General features: G+C 42.7%; 1 pseudogene; it reads left to right on the forward strand.

Moving 5' to 3' along the window:
• LOC112215072 overlaps positions 1-10177 on the forward strand; it is a 28931-nt pseudogene extending 18754 nt beyond the window's left edge.
• Positions 10178-11201: the final 1024 nt, after the last annotated feature.

Here is an 11201-nt window from a genome sequence, read left to right on the forward strand (position 1 = left end):
CGACAACACCCTAAAACTTCATAGAACTGTCTAGAACTCACCTAGACCTCCCTACTAAACTCTTTCTCTCCTTTCCCTGCCCTCTGGCTCTCTGTCCTCTCCCCTCTTCTCTTCACAGGGAAAAGGGGGAACAGAGGAGACCTACTGGCTTATAGGGAAGGGCAACTTTGAGAAACCTCTCCCCGTCCCTCCCGAATTCAAGAAAGGGTAAGGACCGCCCTCCTTCCTTCCCTCCCCTGTCTCTCCTCCATTGTCTGTCTTTCCTTGTTGATCCTGCCTCTGTGTCCGGTTCGTTTTCCCACTGGCAAATGGCTCACGGTCTGCAGATGGAGAAGATGGCGAGATAGAAGATGAAAAAAGCTGATGAATTGCAACAGCTTGCAAAGAAAAACAACTGCATTTTACATAAGGTAATGTTATGCATGAAAAACGTATAACATGACTTGTTTGGCTATGTTTTTACCTACTGTAGTTTAGGACTTGGGGCTAGTTGGGATCCTTATAAAACGTTTTGGTTGGCGTCACCCCACTGCCATTTATATTCATTTGTTGGTCACTGATGACTCGGTTCTTCTACTTTACAAGTTTGAGGCCATAATTCGGTCGAAGGTACGTTGTTGACAATGCGCCTTTGATTGAATCTCAAGCCTAAGTTTCACTTGTAAACTTAGTGTTAAGAAACTGTATGTGTAGATTTGGTTCTAAGTTAGTATGAAAGGTATGGAAGCACTATTGCAAACCAGAAGAAAATAAAACTTACAAGATGTCCAGACACATACTGATGTTAACCTTTCTGGTTATAACCTTTTTCGGCAAGACAGATCTTCCAAAGGTAGGAGTGGCAATCTTTACCAAGGATCACCTTCAGTGCTCTGTTGTCTCCACCAAGTCTGTCCCCAAACAATTTGATTTGCTGGTTTTAAGTTTTAAACTTTCAAATAGCTCTTTGTTGACTGTTGCTGGGTGCTTTCGTCCTCCATCAGCACCGGCCTGTAACCTACCTGCCCTAACCTCTCTCCTTGCCCCTTTACACTAAGTCTGAATTTGTTCTGCTAGGTGACCTAAACTGGGACATGCTTACACCACCTGACCAAGTCCTAAAGCAATGGGACTCCATAAATCTTTCTCAGATTATTACCAATCCCACAAGGTATGACTCCAAAGACCCAGAAAAGGCTACTCTTCTTGATGTTATCCTCGCAAATAATCCTGATAGGTATCAGTCTGGTATTTTCTGTAAGGACCTTAGTGATCACTGTTTTACAGCCTGTGTTTGTAATGGCTGCTCAGTGAAACGACCTGTCCTGATTTGTCGTAGATGCTTGCAAAAAAAAAAATATGAGCAACGCCTTCCTTCATGAACTGGCCTCTGTAAAATGGTATAGAATCAGCTTGATCCCCTCTGTCGATGATGCTTGGACCTTCTTTTTGATATTTTCAGTGGTACACCCCCCTCATTAAAAAAAAGAGAATTAAAAGCATGTTCAGCCCCTGGTTCGACCCGTGATCTTGCAGAGTTACTCCAAATTGCATTTGGTCAAATGCTCGGCGCGCGTATGCTCAGGCTCAGCACCCGCATGCTCCAGCTTACTGTCTCTCTTTCAGGCAAATGAGAAATAAGTGCACTCAGGCTATCCAGAAGGCCAAAGTTAGTTACTTTAAGGTGCAGTTCTCTCTCTGTGGGTCTAACCCCAAAAAGTTATAGAAAACAGTTAAAGACCTGGAGAATAAACCCTCCTCACAGCTGCTCATGTCCCTTAATATTGATGATGTGGTTGTTACTGACAAGGAGCACATGGCTGAGCTCTTCAAACACCACTTCATTAAGTCAGAATTCCTATTTGACTCAGCTATGCCTCCTTGCCCGTCCAACATTTCCTCATCTCCCACCCCTTCTAATGCGACTATCCCTGATGCTCCTCACTCTTTTTCCCCCCCTGCCCGGCTACAAAGTTTCTTCCTGCAGGCAGTCACTGAGTCCACGGTGCTAAAGGAGCTCCTGAAACTTTTAGACCCTTTCTTCTTTGAGGTTGCTGCCCCTATCATCGCCAAGCCCATCTCCAACTTTTTTAACCTGTCTCTCCTTTCTGGGGAGGTTCCCATTGCTTGGAAGGCAGACCTGGTTCGTCCTTTATTTAAAGGGGGATATCAAGCTGATCCTAACAGTTATAGGCCCAGTTCTATTTTGCCCTGTGTTTCAAAAGTGTGAAAAACCTGTAAAATAATCAACTGACTGACTTTCCAAATCAAATCAAATCAAATCAAAAACCTGTAAAATAATCAACTGACTGACTTTCTTGGTGTCTATAGTATTCTCTCTTGTATGCAATCTGGTTTCCGCTCAGGTTATGGATGTGTCACTGTGACCTTGAATGTCCTCAATGATGTCACCATTGCCCTTGATTCTAAGCAATGTTGTACTGCTATTTTTATTGACTTGGCCAAAGCTTTTGATATGGTAGACATTCCATTATTGTGGGCCGGCCAAGGAGTATTGGTGTCTCCTGAGGGGTCTTTGAGCTGGTTTGCTAACTACCTCAGAGTGCCGTGTATAAAGTCAGAATCTGCTGTCTCAGCCACTGCCTGTCGCCAAGGGAGTACCCCAAGGCTCAATCCTAGGCCCCACGCTCCTCTCAATTTACAACAACAACAACATAGCTCAGGCAGTAGGAAGCTCTCTCATCCATTTTATATGCAGATGATATTCTTAAACTCAGCTGGCCCCTCCCCTGATTTTGTGTTAAATGCTCTACAACAAAGCTTTCTTAGTGTCCAACAAGCTTTCTCTACCTTAACCTTGTTCTGAACACCTCCAAAACAAAGGTCATGTGGTTTGTTAAGAAGAATGCCCCTCTCCCCACAGGTGTGATTACTACCTCTGAGGGTTTAGAGCTTGAGGTAGTCACTAGGGATACACTATATATTTGTGAACATATCGGAATCGGACGATATACAAATATAATACAAATAGTAGAATCATGCCATACTTTTATTTTGAAGGCTAACCGTAAAGTCCACTATTGTGGCTAATCCTTATTGTGGCTAGCTTCACATAGATGGGTCCGACCACCATTAATCAAATAAGAACTGTCTTATAAATTAGGGTTATTTTAGATGATGACACCTAGCTATATTTTTAGCTAGCTAACTATGGCTACTGAAACAGAATGTCATTTTGCTATGTTTTTGGGGAAGCATTGTTTGCATCCATGAGCTAGCTAGCTTTTTTATGACCAGCACTGTAGGTGCGCGAGATAATGTTACCAGCATCATAGCATACGTATCGATGAATCGTAGTGACATATGAAACACGAGTGATAGTGTAATCAATGTGTAAAAAAAAAGGTACAATTATTTTATGACGTGCTGTCATATTCGGGCCCTGATTGGTCAAAAATCTATTTGAAACGTCAAATAGTGTTATTTGACACGCAAAGACCCAAACGGTGTTCCATAAAAATCCTGGTTCAGAATGAAACGACTTAACAAATGAACAACGAAACAGCACAGCAATAAGTGAGAGGTTTTGATTATGTTTTACTGGTAATGGGGACATGAGTAAATGTTTAAAAAAAAATGTTTTACCTTTATTTAACCAGGCAAGTCAGTTAAGAACACATTCTTATTTTCAATGTCGGCCTGGGAACAGTGGGTTAACTGCCTGTTCAGGGGCAGAACGACAGATTTCTACCTTGTCAGCTCGGGGGTTTGAACTCGCAACCTTCCGATTGCTAGTCCAACGCTCTGACCACTAGGCTAAGCTGCCACCACAAAAGTGCGTGTGTGCGTGTGTGTGTGTGCGTGCGTGCGTGCGTGCGCGTGCGTGCGTGCGTGCGTGCGTGCGTGCGTGCGTGCGTGCGTGTGTGTGTGTGTGTGTGTGTGTGTGTGTGTGTGTGTGTGTGTGTGTGTGTGTGTGTGTGTGTGTGTGTGTGTGTGTGTGTGTGTGTGTGTGTGTGACCTTCTATTTAACTAGGCAAGTCAGTTAAGAACAAATTCTTATTTACAATGACGGCCAGGATGACGCTGGGCCAATTGTACGCTGCCGGATGTGATACAGCCTGGATTCAAACCAGGGACTGTTACTCCTCTTGCATTGAGATTTAGTGCCTTAGACCGCTGCGTCCGTGCATGTGTGTGTTAATTATTTAACTGTACTAGAATGCTTAAAATATTGGTCTTCAGTATGGGTATCGTTTTTGGGGGGGCAAGTACTTGGGAGTATGACTAGATGGTACGCTGTCCTTATCTCAGCACATACAGTGCCTTGCGAAAGTATTCGGTCCCCTTGAACTTTGCGACCTTTTGCCAAATTTCAGGCTTCAAACATAAAGATATAAAACTGTATTTTTTTGTGAAGAATCAACAACAAGTGGGACACAATCATGAAGTGGAACGACATTTATTGGATATTTCTAACTTTTTTAACAAATCAAAAACTGAAAAATTGGGCATGCAAAATTATTCAGCCCCCTTAAGTTAATACTTTGTAGCGCCACCTTTTGCTGCGATTACAGCTGTAAGTCGCTTGGGGTATGTCTCTATCAGTTTTGCACATCGAGAGACTGAAATTTTTTCCCATTCCTCCTTGCAAAACAGCTCGAGCTCAGTGAGGTTGGATGGAGAGCATTTGTGAACAGCAGTTTTCAGTTCTTTCCACAGATTCTCGATTGGATTCAGGTCTGGACTTTGACTTGGCCATTCTAACACCTGGATATGTTTATTTTTGAACCATTCCATTGTAGATGTTGCTTTATGTTTTGGATCATTGTCTTGTTGGAAGACAAATCTCCGTCCCAGTCTCAGGTCTTTTGCAGACTCCATCAGGTTTTCTTCCAGAATGGTCCTGTATTTGGCTCCATCCATCTTCCCATCAATTTTAACCATCTTCCCTGTCCCTGCTGAAGAAAAGCAGGCCCAAACCATGATGCTGCCACCACCATGTTTGACAGTGGGGATGTGTGTTCAGGGTGATGAGCTGTGTTGCTTTTACGCCAAACAAAACGTTTTGCATTGTTGCCAAAAAGTTCAATTTTGGTTTCATCTGACCAGAGCACCTTCTTCCACATGTTTGGTGTGTCTCCCAGGTGGCTTGTGGCAAACTTTAAACAACACTTTTTATGGATATCTTTAAGAAATGGCTTTCATCTTGCCACTCTTCCATAAAGGCCAGATTTGTGCAATATACGACTGATTGTTGTCCTATGGACAGAGTCTCCCACCTCAGCTGTAGATCTCTGCAGTTCATCCAGAGTGATCATGGGCCTCTTGGCTGCATCTCTGATCAGTCTTCTCCTTGTATGAGCTGAAAGTTTAGAGGGACGGCCAGGTCTTGGTAGATTTGCAGTGGTCTGATACTCCTTCCATTTCAATATTATCGCTTGCACAGTGCTCCTTGGGATGTTTAAAGCTTGGGAAATCTTTTGTATCCAAATCCAGCTTTAAACTTCTTCACAACAGTATCTCGGACCTGCCTGGTGTGTTCCTTGTTCTTCATGATGCTCTCTGCGCTTTTAACGGACCTCTGAGACTATCACAGTGCAGGTGCATTTATACAGAGACTTGATTACACACAGGTGGATTGTATTTATCATCATTAGTCATTTAGGTCAACATTGGATCATTCAGAGATCCTCACTGAACTTCTGGAGAGAGTTTGCTGCACTGAAAGTAAAGGGGCTGAATAATTTTGCACGCCCAATTTTTCAGTTTTTGATTTGTTAAAAAAGTTCTAAATATCCAATAAATGTCGTTCCACTTCATGATTGTGTCCCACTTGTTGTTGATTCTTCACAAAAAATACAGTTTTATATCTTTATGTTTGAAGCCTGAAATGTGGCAAAAGGTCGCAAAGTTCAAGGGGGCCGAATACTTTCGCAAGGCACTGTATCAAAGCTGCAGGCTAAAGTGAAATCTAGACTTGGTTTCCTCTATTGTAATCGCTCCTCTTTCACCCCAGCTGCCAAACTAACCCTGATTCAGTAGACCATCCTACCCATGCTAGATTACGGAGACATAATTTATTAATTGGCAGCTCTCGAGCGGCTAGATTTTCTTTACCATTTTGCCATCAGATTTGCCACCGATGCTCCTTATAGGACACATCACTGCACTCGATACTCTTCTGTAAACTGGTCTTCTCTGTATATCCGTCGCAAGACCCACTGGTTGATGCTTATTTATAAAACCCTGTTACCTCAGATAGGGGGGAGTGAGGCTATCTACTGCAGCCCTCATCCGCCACATACAACACCTGTTCTGCCTGTCACATTCTGTTAAAGGTCCCCAAACGCACACATCCCTGGGTCGCTCGTCTTTTCAGTTCGCTGCAGCTAGCGACTGGACTGAGCTGCAACAAACACTCAAACTGGAGTTTTATCTCAGCTGTATCTCTTCATTCAAAGTCTCAATCATGGATGCTCTTACTGACAGTTGTGGCTGCTTTGCGTCTCTACCTTCTTGCCTTTTGTGCTGTTGTCCTATATTTATATATATTTTTTAATGATCTCAGCCCCTGTCCCTGCAGGAGGCCTTTTGGTAGGCCGTCATTGTAAATAAGTAATTGTTCTTAACTGACTTGCCTAGTTAAATAAAAATATGAAGTAGGGCAGGGACAACACCAGTATTGCGGTACTCGTTAGTATCATGGAAAGGAAACAAAACAAAAAGCGCATTTAATTCTTTAGTAAAACAGCCCCAATGTTGGAAATAAACATCATTATGTTGTCATCCCGAGTCACATTTGATTTATTTTCCAAGCTATAGCAAACAATATAGAACAGGTTTTCAAAGGACAAAAGAGTTAGATCTGCTTTGTGTTCATTTTTGCCATGGAACAAAATATTGTGATACTGGTATCGTCCAGGCCCTAATATGAAGCACGTACTATAGTTTCTTATAGCATTTTATATCAGCTGCCAATAATGCTCCCTACTGTATGTGTGGAATCCTACATATGTTGTTTGTACTGTACAGTCGTGGCCAAAAGTTCTGAGAATGACACAATTTTTATTTTCACAAAGTCTGCTGCCTCTTTAGATATTGTCTTTAGATATTTTTCTCAGATGTTACTATGGAAAACTGAAGTATAATTACAAGCATTTCATAAGTGTCAAAGGCTTTTATTGACAATTACATGAAGTTTATGCAAAGAGTCAATATTTGCAGTGTTGACCCTTTTTCAAGACCTCTGCAATCCGCCCTGGCATGCTGTCAATTAACTTCTGGGCCACATCCTGACTGATGGCAGCCCATTCTTGCATAATCAATGTTTGGAGTTTGTCAGAATTTGTGGGGTTTTGTTTGTCCACCTGCCTCTTGAGGATTGACCACAAGTTCTCAATGGGATTAAGGTCTGGGGAGTTTCCTGGCCATGGACCCAAAATATCGGTGTTTTGTTCCCCGAGCCACTTAGTTATCACTTTGGGCTTATGGCAAGGTGCTCCATCAGGCTGGAAAAGGCATTGTTCGTCACCAAACTGTTCCTGGTAGGTTGGGAGAAGTTGCTCTCGGAGGATGTGTTGGAACCATTCTTTATTCATGGCTGTGTTCTTAGGCAAAATTGTGAGTGAGCCCACTCCCTTGGCTAAGAAGCAACCCCACACATGAATGGTCTCAGGATGCTTTACGGTTGGCATGACACAGGACTGATGGTAGCGCTCACCTTATGCCCCAAACAATTGGAAAGGAGATTCATCAGAGAAAATGACTTTACCCCAGTCCTCAGCAGTCCAATCCCTGTACCTTTTGAAAAATATCAGTCTGTCCCTGATGTTTTTCCTGGAGAGAAGTGGCTTCTTTGCTGCCATCTTCAAAGTCTTCACCGCACTGTGCGTGCAGATGCACTCACACCTGCCTGCTGCCATTGCTGAGTAAGCTCTGTACTGGTGGTGCCCCGATCCCGCAGCTGAATCAACTTTAGGAGACGGTTGTGGCGCTTGCTGGACTTTCTTGGGCGCCCTGAAGCCTTCTTCACAACAATTGAACCACTCTCCTTGAAGTTCTTGATGATCCGATAAATGGTTGATTTAGGTGCAATCTTACTGGCAGCAATATCCTTGCCTGTGAAGCCCTTTTTGTGAAATGCAGTGATGACGGCACGTGTTTCCTTGCAGGTAACCATGGTTGACAGAGGAAGAACAATGATTCCAAGCACCACCCTCCTTTTGAAGCTTCCAGTCTGTTATTCGAACTCAATCAGCATGACAGAGTGATCTCCAGCCTTGTCCTCGTCAACACTCACACCTGTGTTAACGAGGGAATCACTGACATGTCAGCTGGTCCTTTTGTGGCAGGGCTGAAATGCAGTGGAAATGTTTTTTTGGGGATTCAGTTAGTTCATTTGCATGGCAAAGAGGGACTTTGCAATTCATCTGATCACTCATCATAACATTCTGGAGTATATGCAAATTGCGATGTGGACACCAAGGAACTTGAAACTCTCAAACTGCTCCACTACAGCCCCGTCGATGTTAATGGGGGCCTATTCGACCCGCCTTTTCCTGTTGTCCACGATCAGCTCCTTTTTCTTGCTGCCAATACCATGTTTCTTCAGCAGAGTTGATTCTCCCTGGTAATTTGTTGATTAATTGCCATGGATTGACCATTGTGTCCACTCCCCTGGTTGGGGAAGGATGAAGACAGAGATGGAAATGAACCTACCCCACTAGCCCGAGGCTAGTACAAAATTGTCTTTTTAAATATCGCAGGGCGCAGATTTAGGACCCGGACTTGTAAAACTTGTGGTTTATTAGCCCGACTGAGCAGTGCCCAAAATCCTTAACTTCTTATGGGCAGGTGGGACGCTGGCCAACATCTGGTGAAATTGCAGGGCGCGAATTTCAAATGACAGAAATATAAATATTTAACATTCATGAAAATACAAGTATTATACATCAAAATAAAGCTTCTTGTTAATCCAGCCTCTGTGTCAGATTTCAAAAAGGCTTTACGGCAAAAGCACACCATGCGATTATCTGAGGATAGCGCCACGCATACAAAAACATGAAAAAACATTTTCAACCAGGCAGGTGCGACACAAATGTCAGAAATAGCGATATAATAAATGCCTTACCTTTGAAGATCTTCTTCTGTTGGCATTCCAAAAGGTCCCAGTTACATCACAAATTGTCCTTTTGTTCGATAAATCTCTTTATATCCATCAAAACTCATTTTAGCTGGTACGCTTCATTCAATAATCCACCGGTTTCCCTCCTTCAAAATGAATCGCAAACGTTACCAATAAACTTATCCAAACAAGTCAAACAATGTTTATAATCAAACCTCAGGTAGCCTAATACGTAAATAAACAATACAATTTAAGACAGAGAATAGTATGTTCATTACCGGAGATAAAGAACACGCTTTCACCCACGCGCATAGAAACACTACAGCCAAAATGGGAGCCACTTAGAAAGACTACAACTTCTAGCTTATTTTTCCAAAAACCAGCCTGAAACTCATTCTAAAGACTGTTGACATCTAGTGGAAGCCCTAGGAACTGCAATCTGGGAGGACTTCGCCTCATAATAAACATGAAAGCCATCGGAAACAGTGGAAGGCTGAAAATTATTTTTATTTTTTGGGATGGTTTGTCCTCAGGGTTTCCCCTGCCATATCAGTTTTGAGAAACTTTAGAGTGTTTTCTATCCAAATCTACCAATCTACATATTCTAGCTTCTGGGCCTGAGTAACAGGCAGTTTACTTTGGGCACGCTTTTCATCCGGACATGAAAATAATACTGCCCCCTTACCCAAGAGTTAAGTTCCATCCCTGAATGAAAACCAGCAGCAGTGTTGCTGCCAGTCAGACCTCCAGGCTTAGATTTGAATACCCCGTAGTAGAGCCATGTATTTCTAGAGTTATTTAGAAGTTGTAGAATGTTGAATCTTGTTCTAATTCTAGACATTCATTTGCATAGCATTATTTATTATTTCAGGTCCTTCTACAAAACGTTCCAAGATGATGGGGCAGCAAAGCTAAAAGCACTCTTAACTAGACTCCATTCTTGTGTTGGGAACATTTATATAAAACTCTCTCGTGTCTTTCAGGTCTGCCCAGGAGATCAACAAGGACTTCAAGCGGCTCCTCCAGAAGGCCGTGAAGAAGATCTCCACCATCAGAACAGTGGCTCAGATCACTATGCTGGACGATGACAACGTCATGATGCACCACGACTGACCTTTGACCCTAGCCAGAAAGACGGGCATTGTACAAAGGCTTATTTTGACTCCATTTTGAACCAATGGAACTTGGGTTTGACCAATGAGGGTCACCAATTGACTACTTAAAAAAAAAAAAAAAGATTCTGTGGCTCAAAACAATCTCTCCATGGTCAACTTTGAAAGAGAACAGCAGAGTCTAGTGACCAGCTTGTGTATGCAAGTTTTTGGTGACTCTTCAAAAAGGGCAAGTGTTTAGTCATGCATTGCACAAGCCCTGGAACTGTCTCGGGGGTGGGGCAAAGTTGTGTGCTGTGCAGAGGTTACTGCCGCTTGTTTTAAATAAGAAGCACCTTGCAGGATGGTAGGATGATGAGTCACATTAGCCAGGGACTATTAATAGGACTCAGTAGGACTGTATTACTCAGCAAACCACGGATTGAATCTTTCAGGAGATGAACACTTTATGCAAAGCCTCATCCTTCTGCTCCCTTCTTTCTTCTCCTACTCCCCCCCTCTTTCTCTCCTTGTGCCCTAATGAAAGTCTGACATGATTGGACACAGGGAACATGACAAACTTTCAAAGGAAGCGCACTTTATCCGACTGCGGACTTTGTCCGTCTGCTGACTTACTGAAACACAAGGTTTGCATTTTTTTTTTTAAAGTCTTATCATGTGTTAATAATGATCTTTTATGTACACCTCAGTCTTCTGGGAAAACACTCCTGGGTTTTGAACAGCAGAGGTTCCACTGGTGGGTAGCTACAGGTGTAAAGACCAAGTCCCCAAATAAGGGAAAAGCTACTGTAACATGTACAGTACATTGGTTGATTCACAAAGTTTTTTTTCTCCTCTATTTATGGGAACTAAGAGGATGCTGCTATGAACACGGAGACACATTTATGTAATTTAACAGAAGGTCTTATTGTCAGAATCGTGTGTATAGGTGGCAGGGAAGTCAGGCGCAGGAGAGTCAAACGGAGTGTAAATGGAGTATTTTAATATAAGTCCACTTAACATGCTCCAAACACTACATACATTAC

This window comes from Oncorhynchus tshawytscha, linkage group LG15, assembly GCF_018296145.1.
Source record: "Oncorhynchus tshawytscha isolate Ot180627B linkage group LG15, Otsh_v2.0, whole genome shotgun sequence".
NCBI lineage: Eukaryota > Metazoa > Chordata > Actinopteri > Salmoniformes > Salmonidae > Oncorhynchus > Oncorhynchus tshawytscha.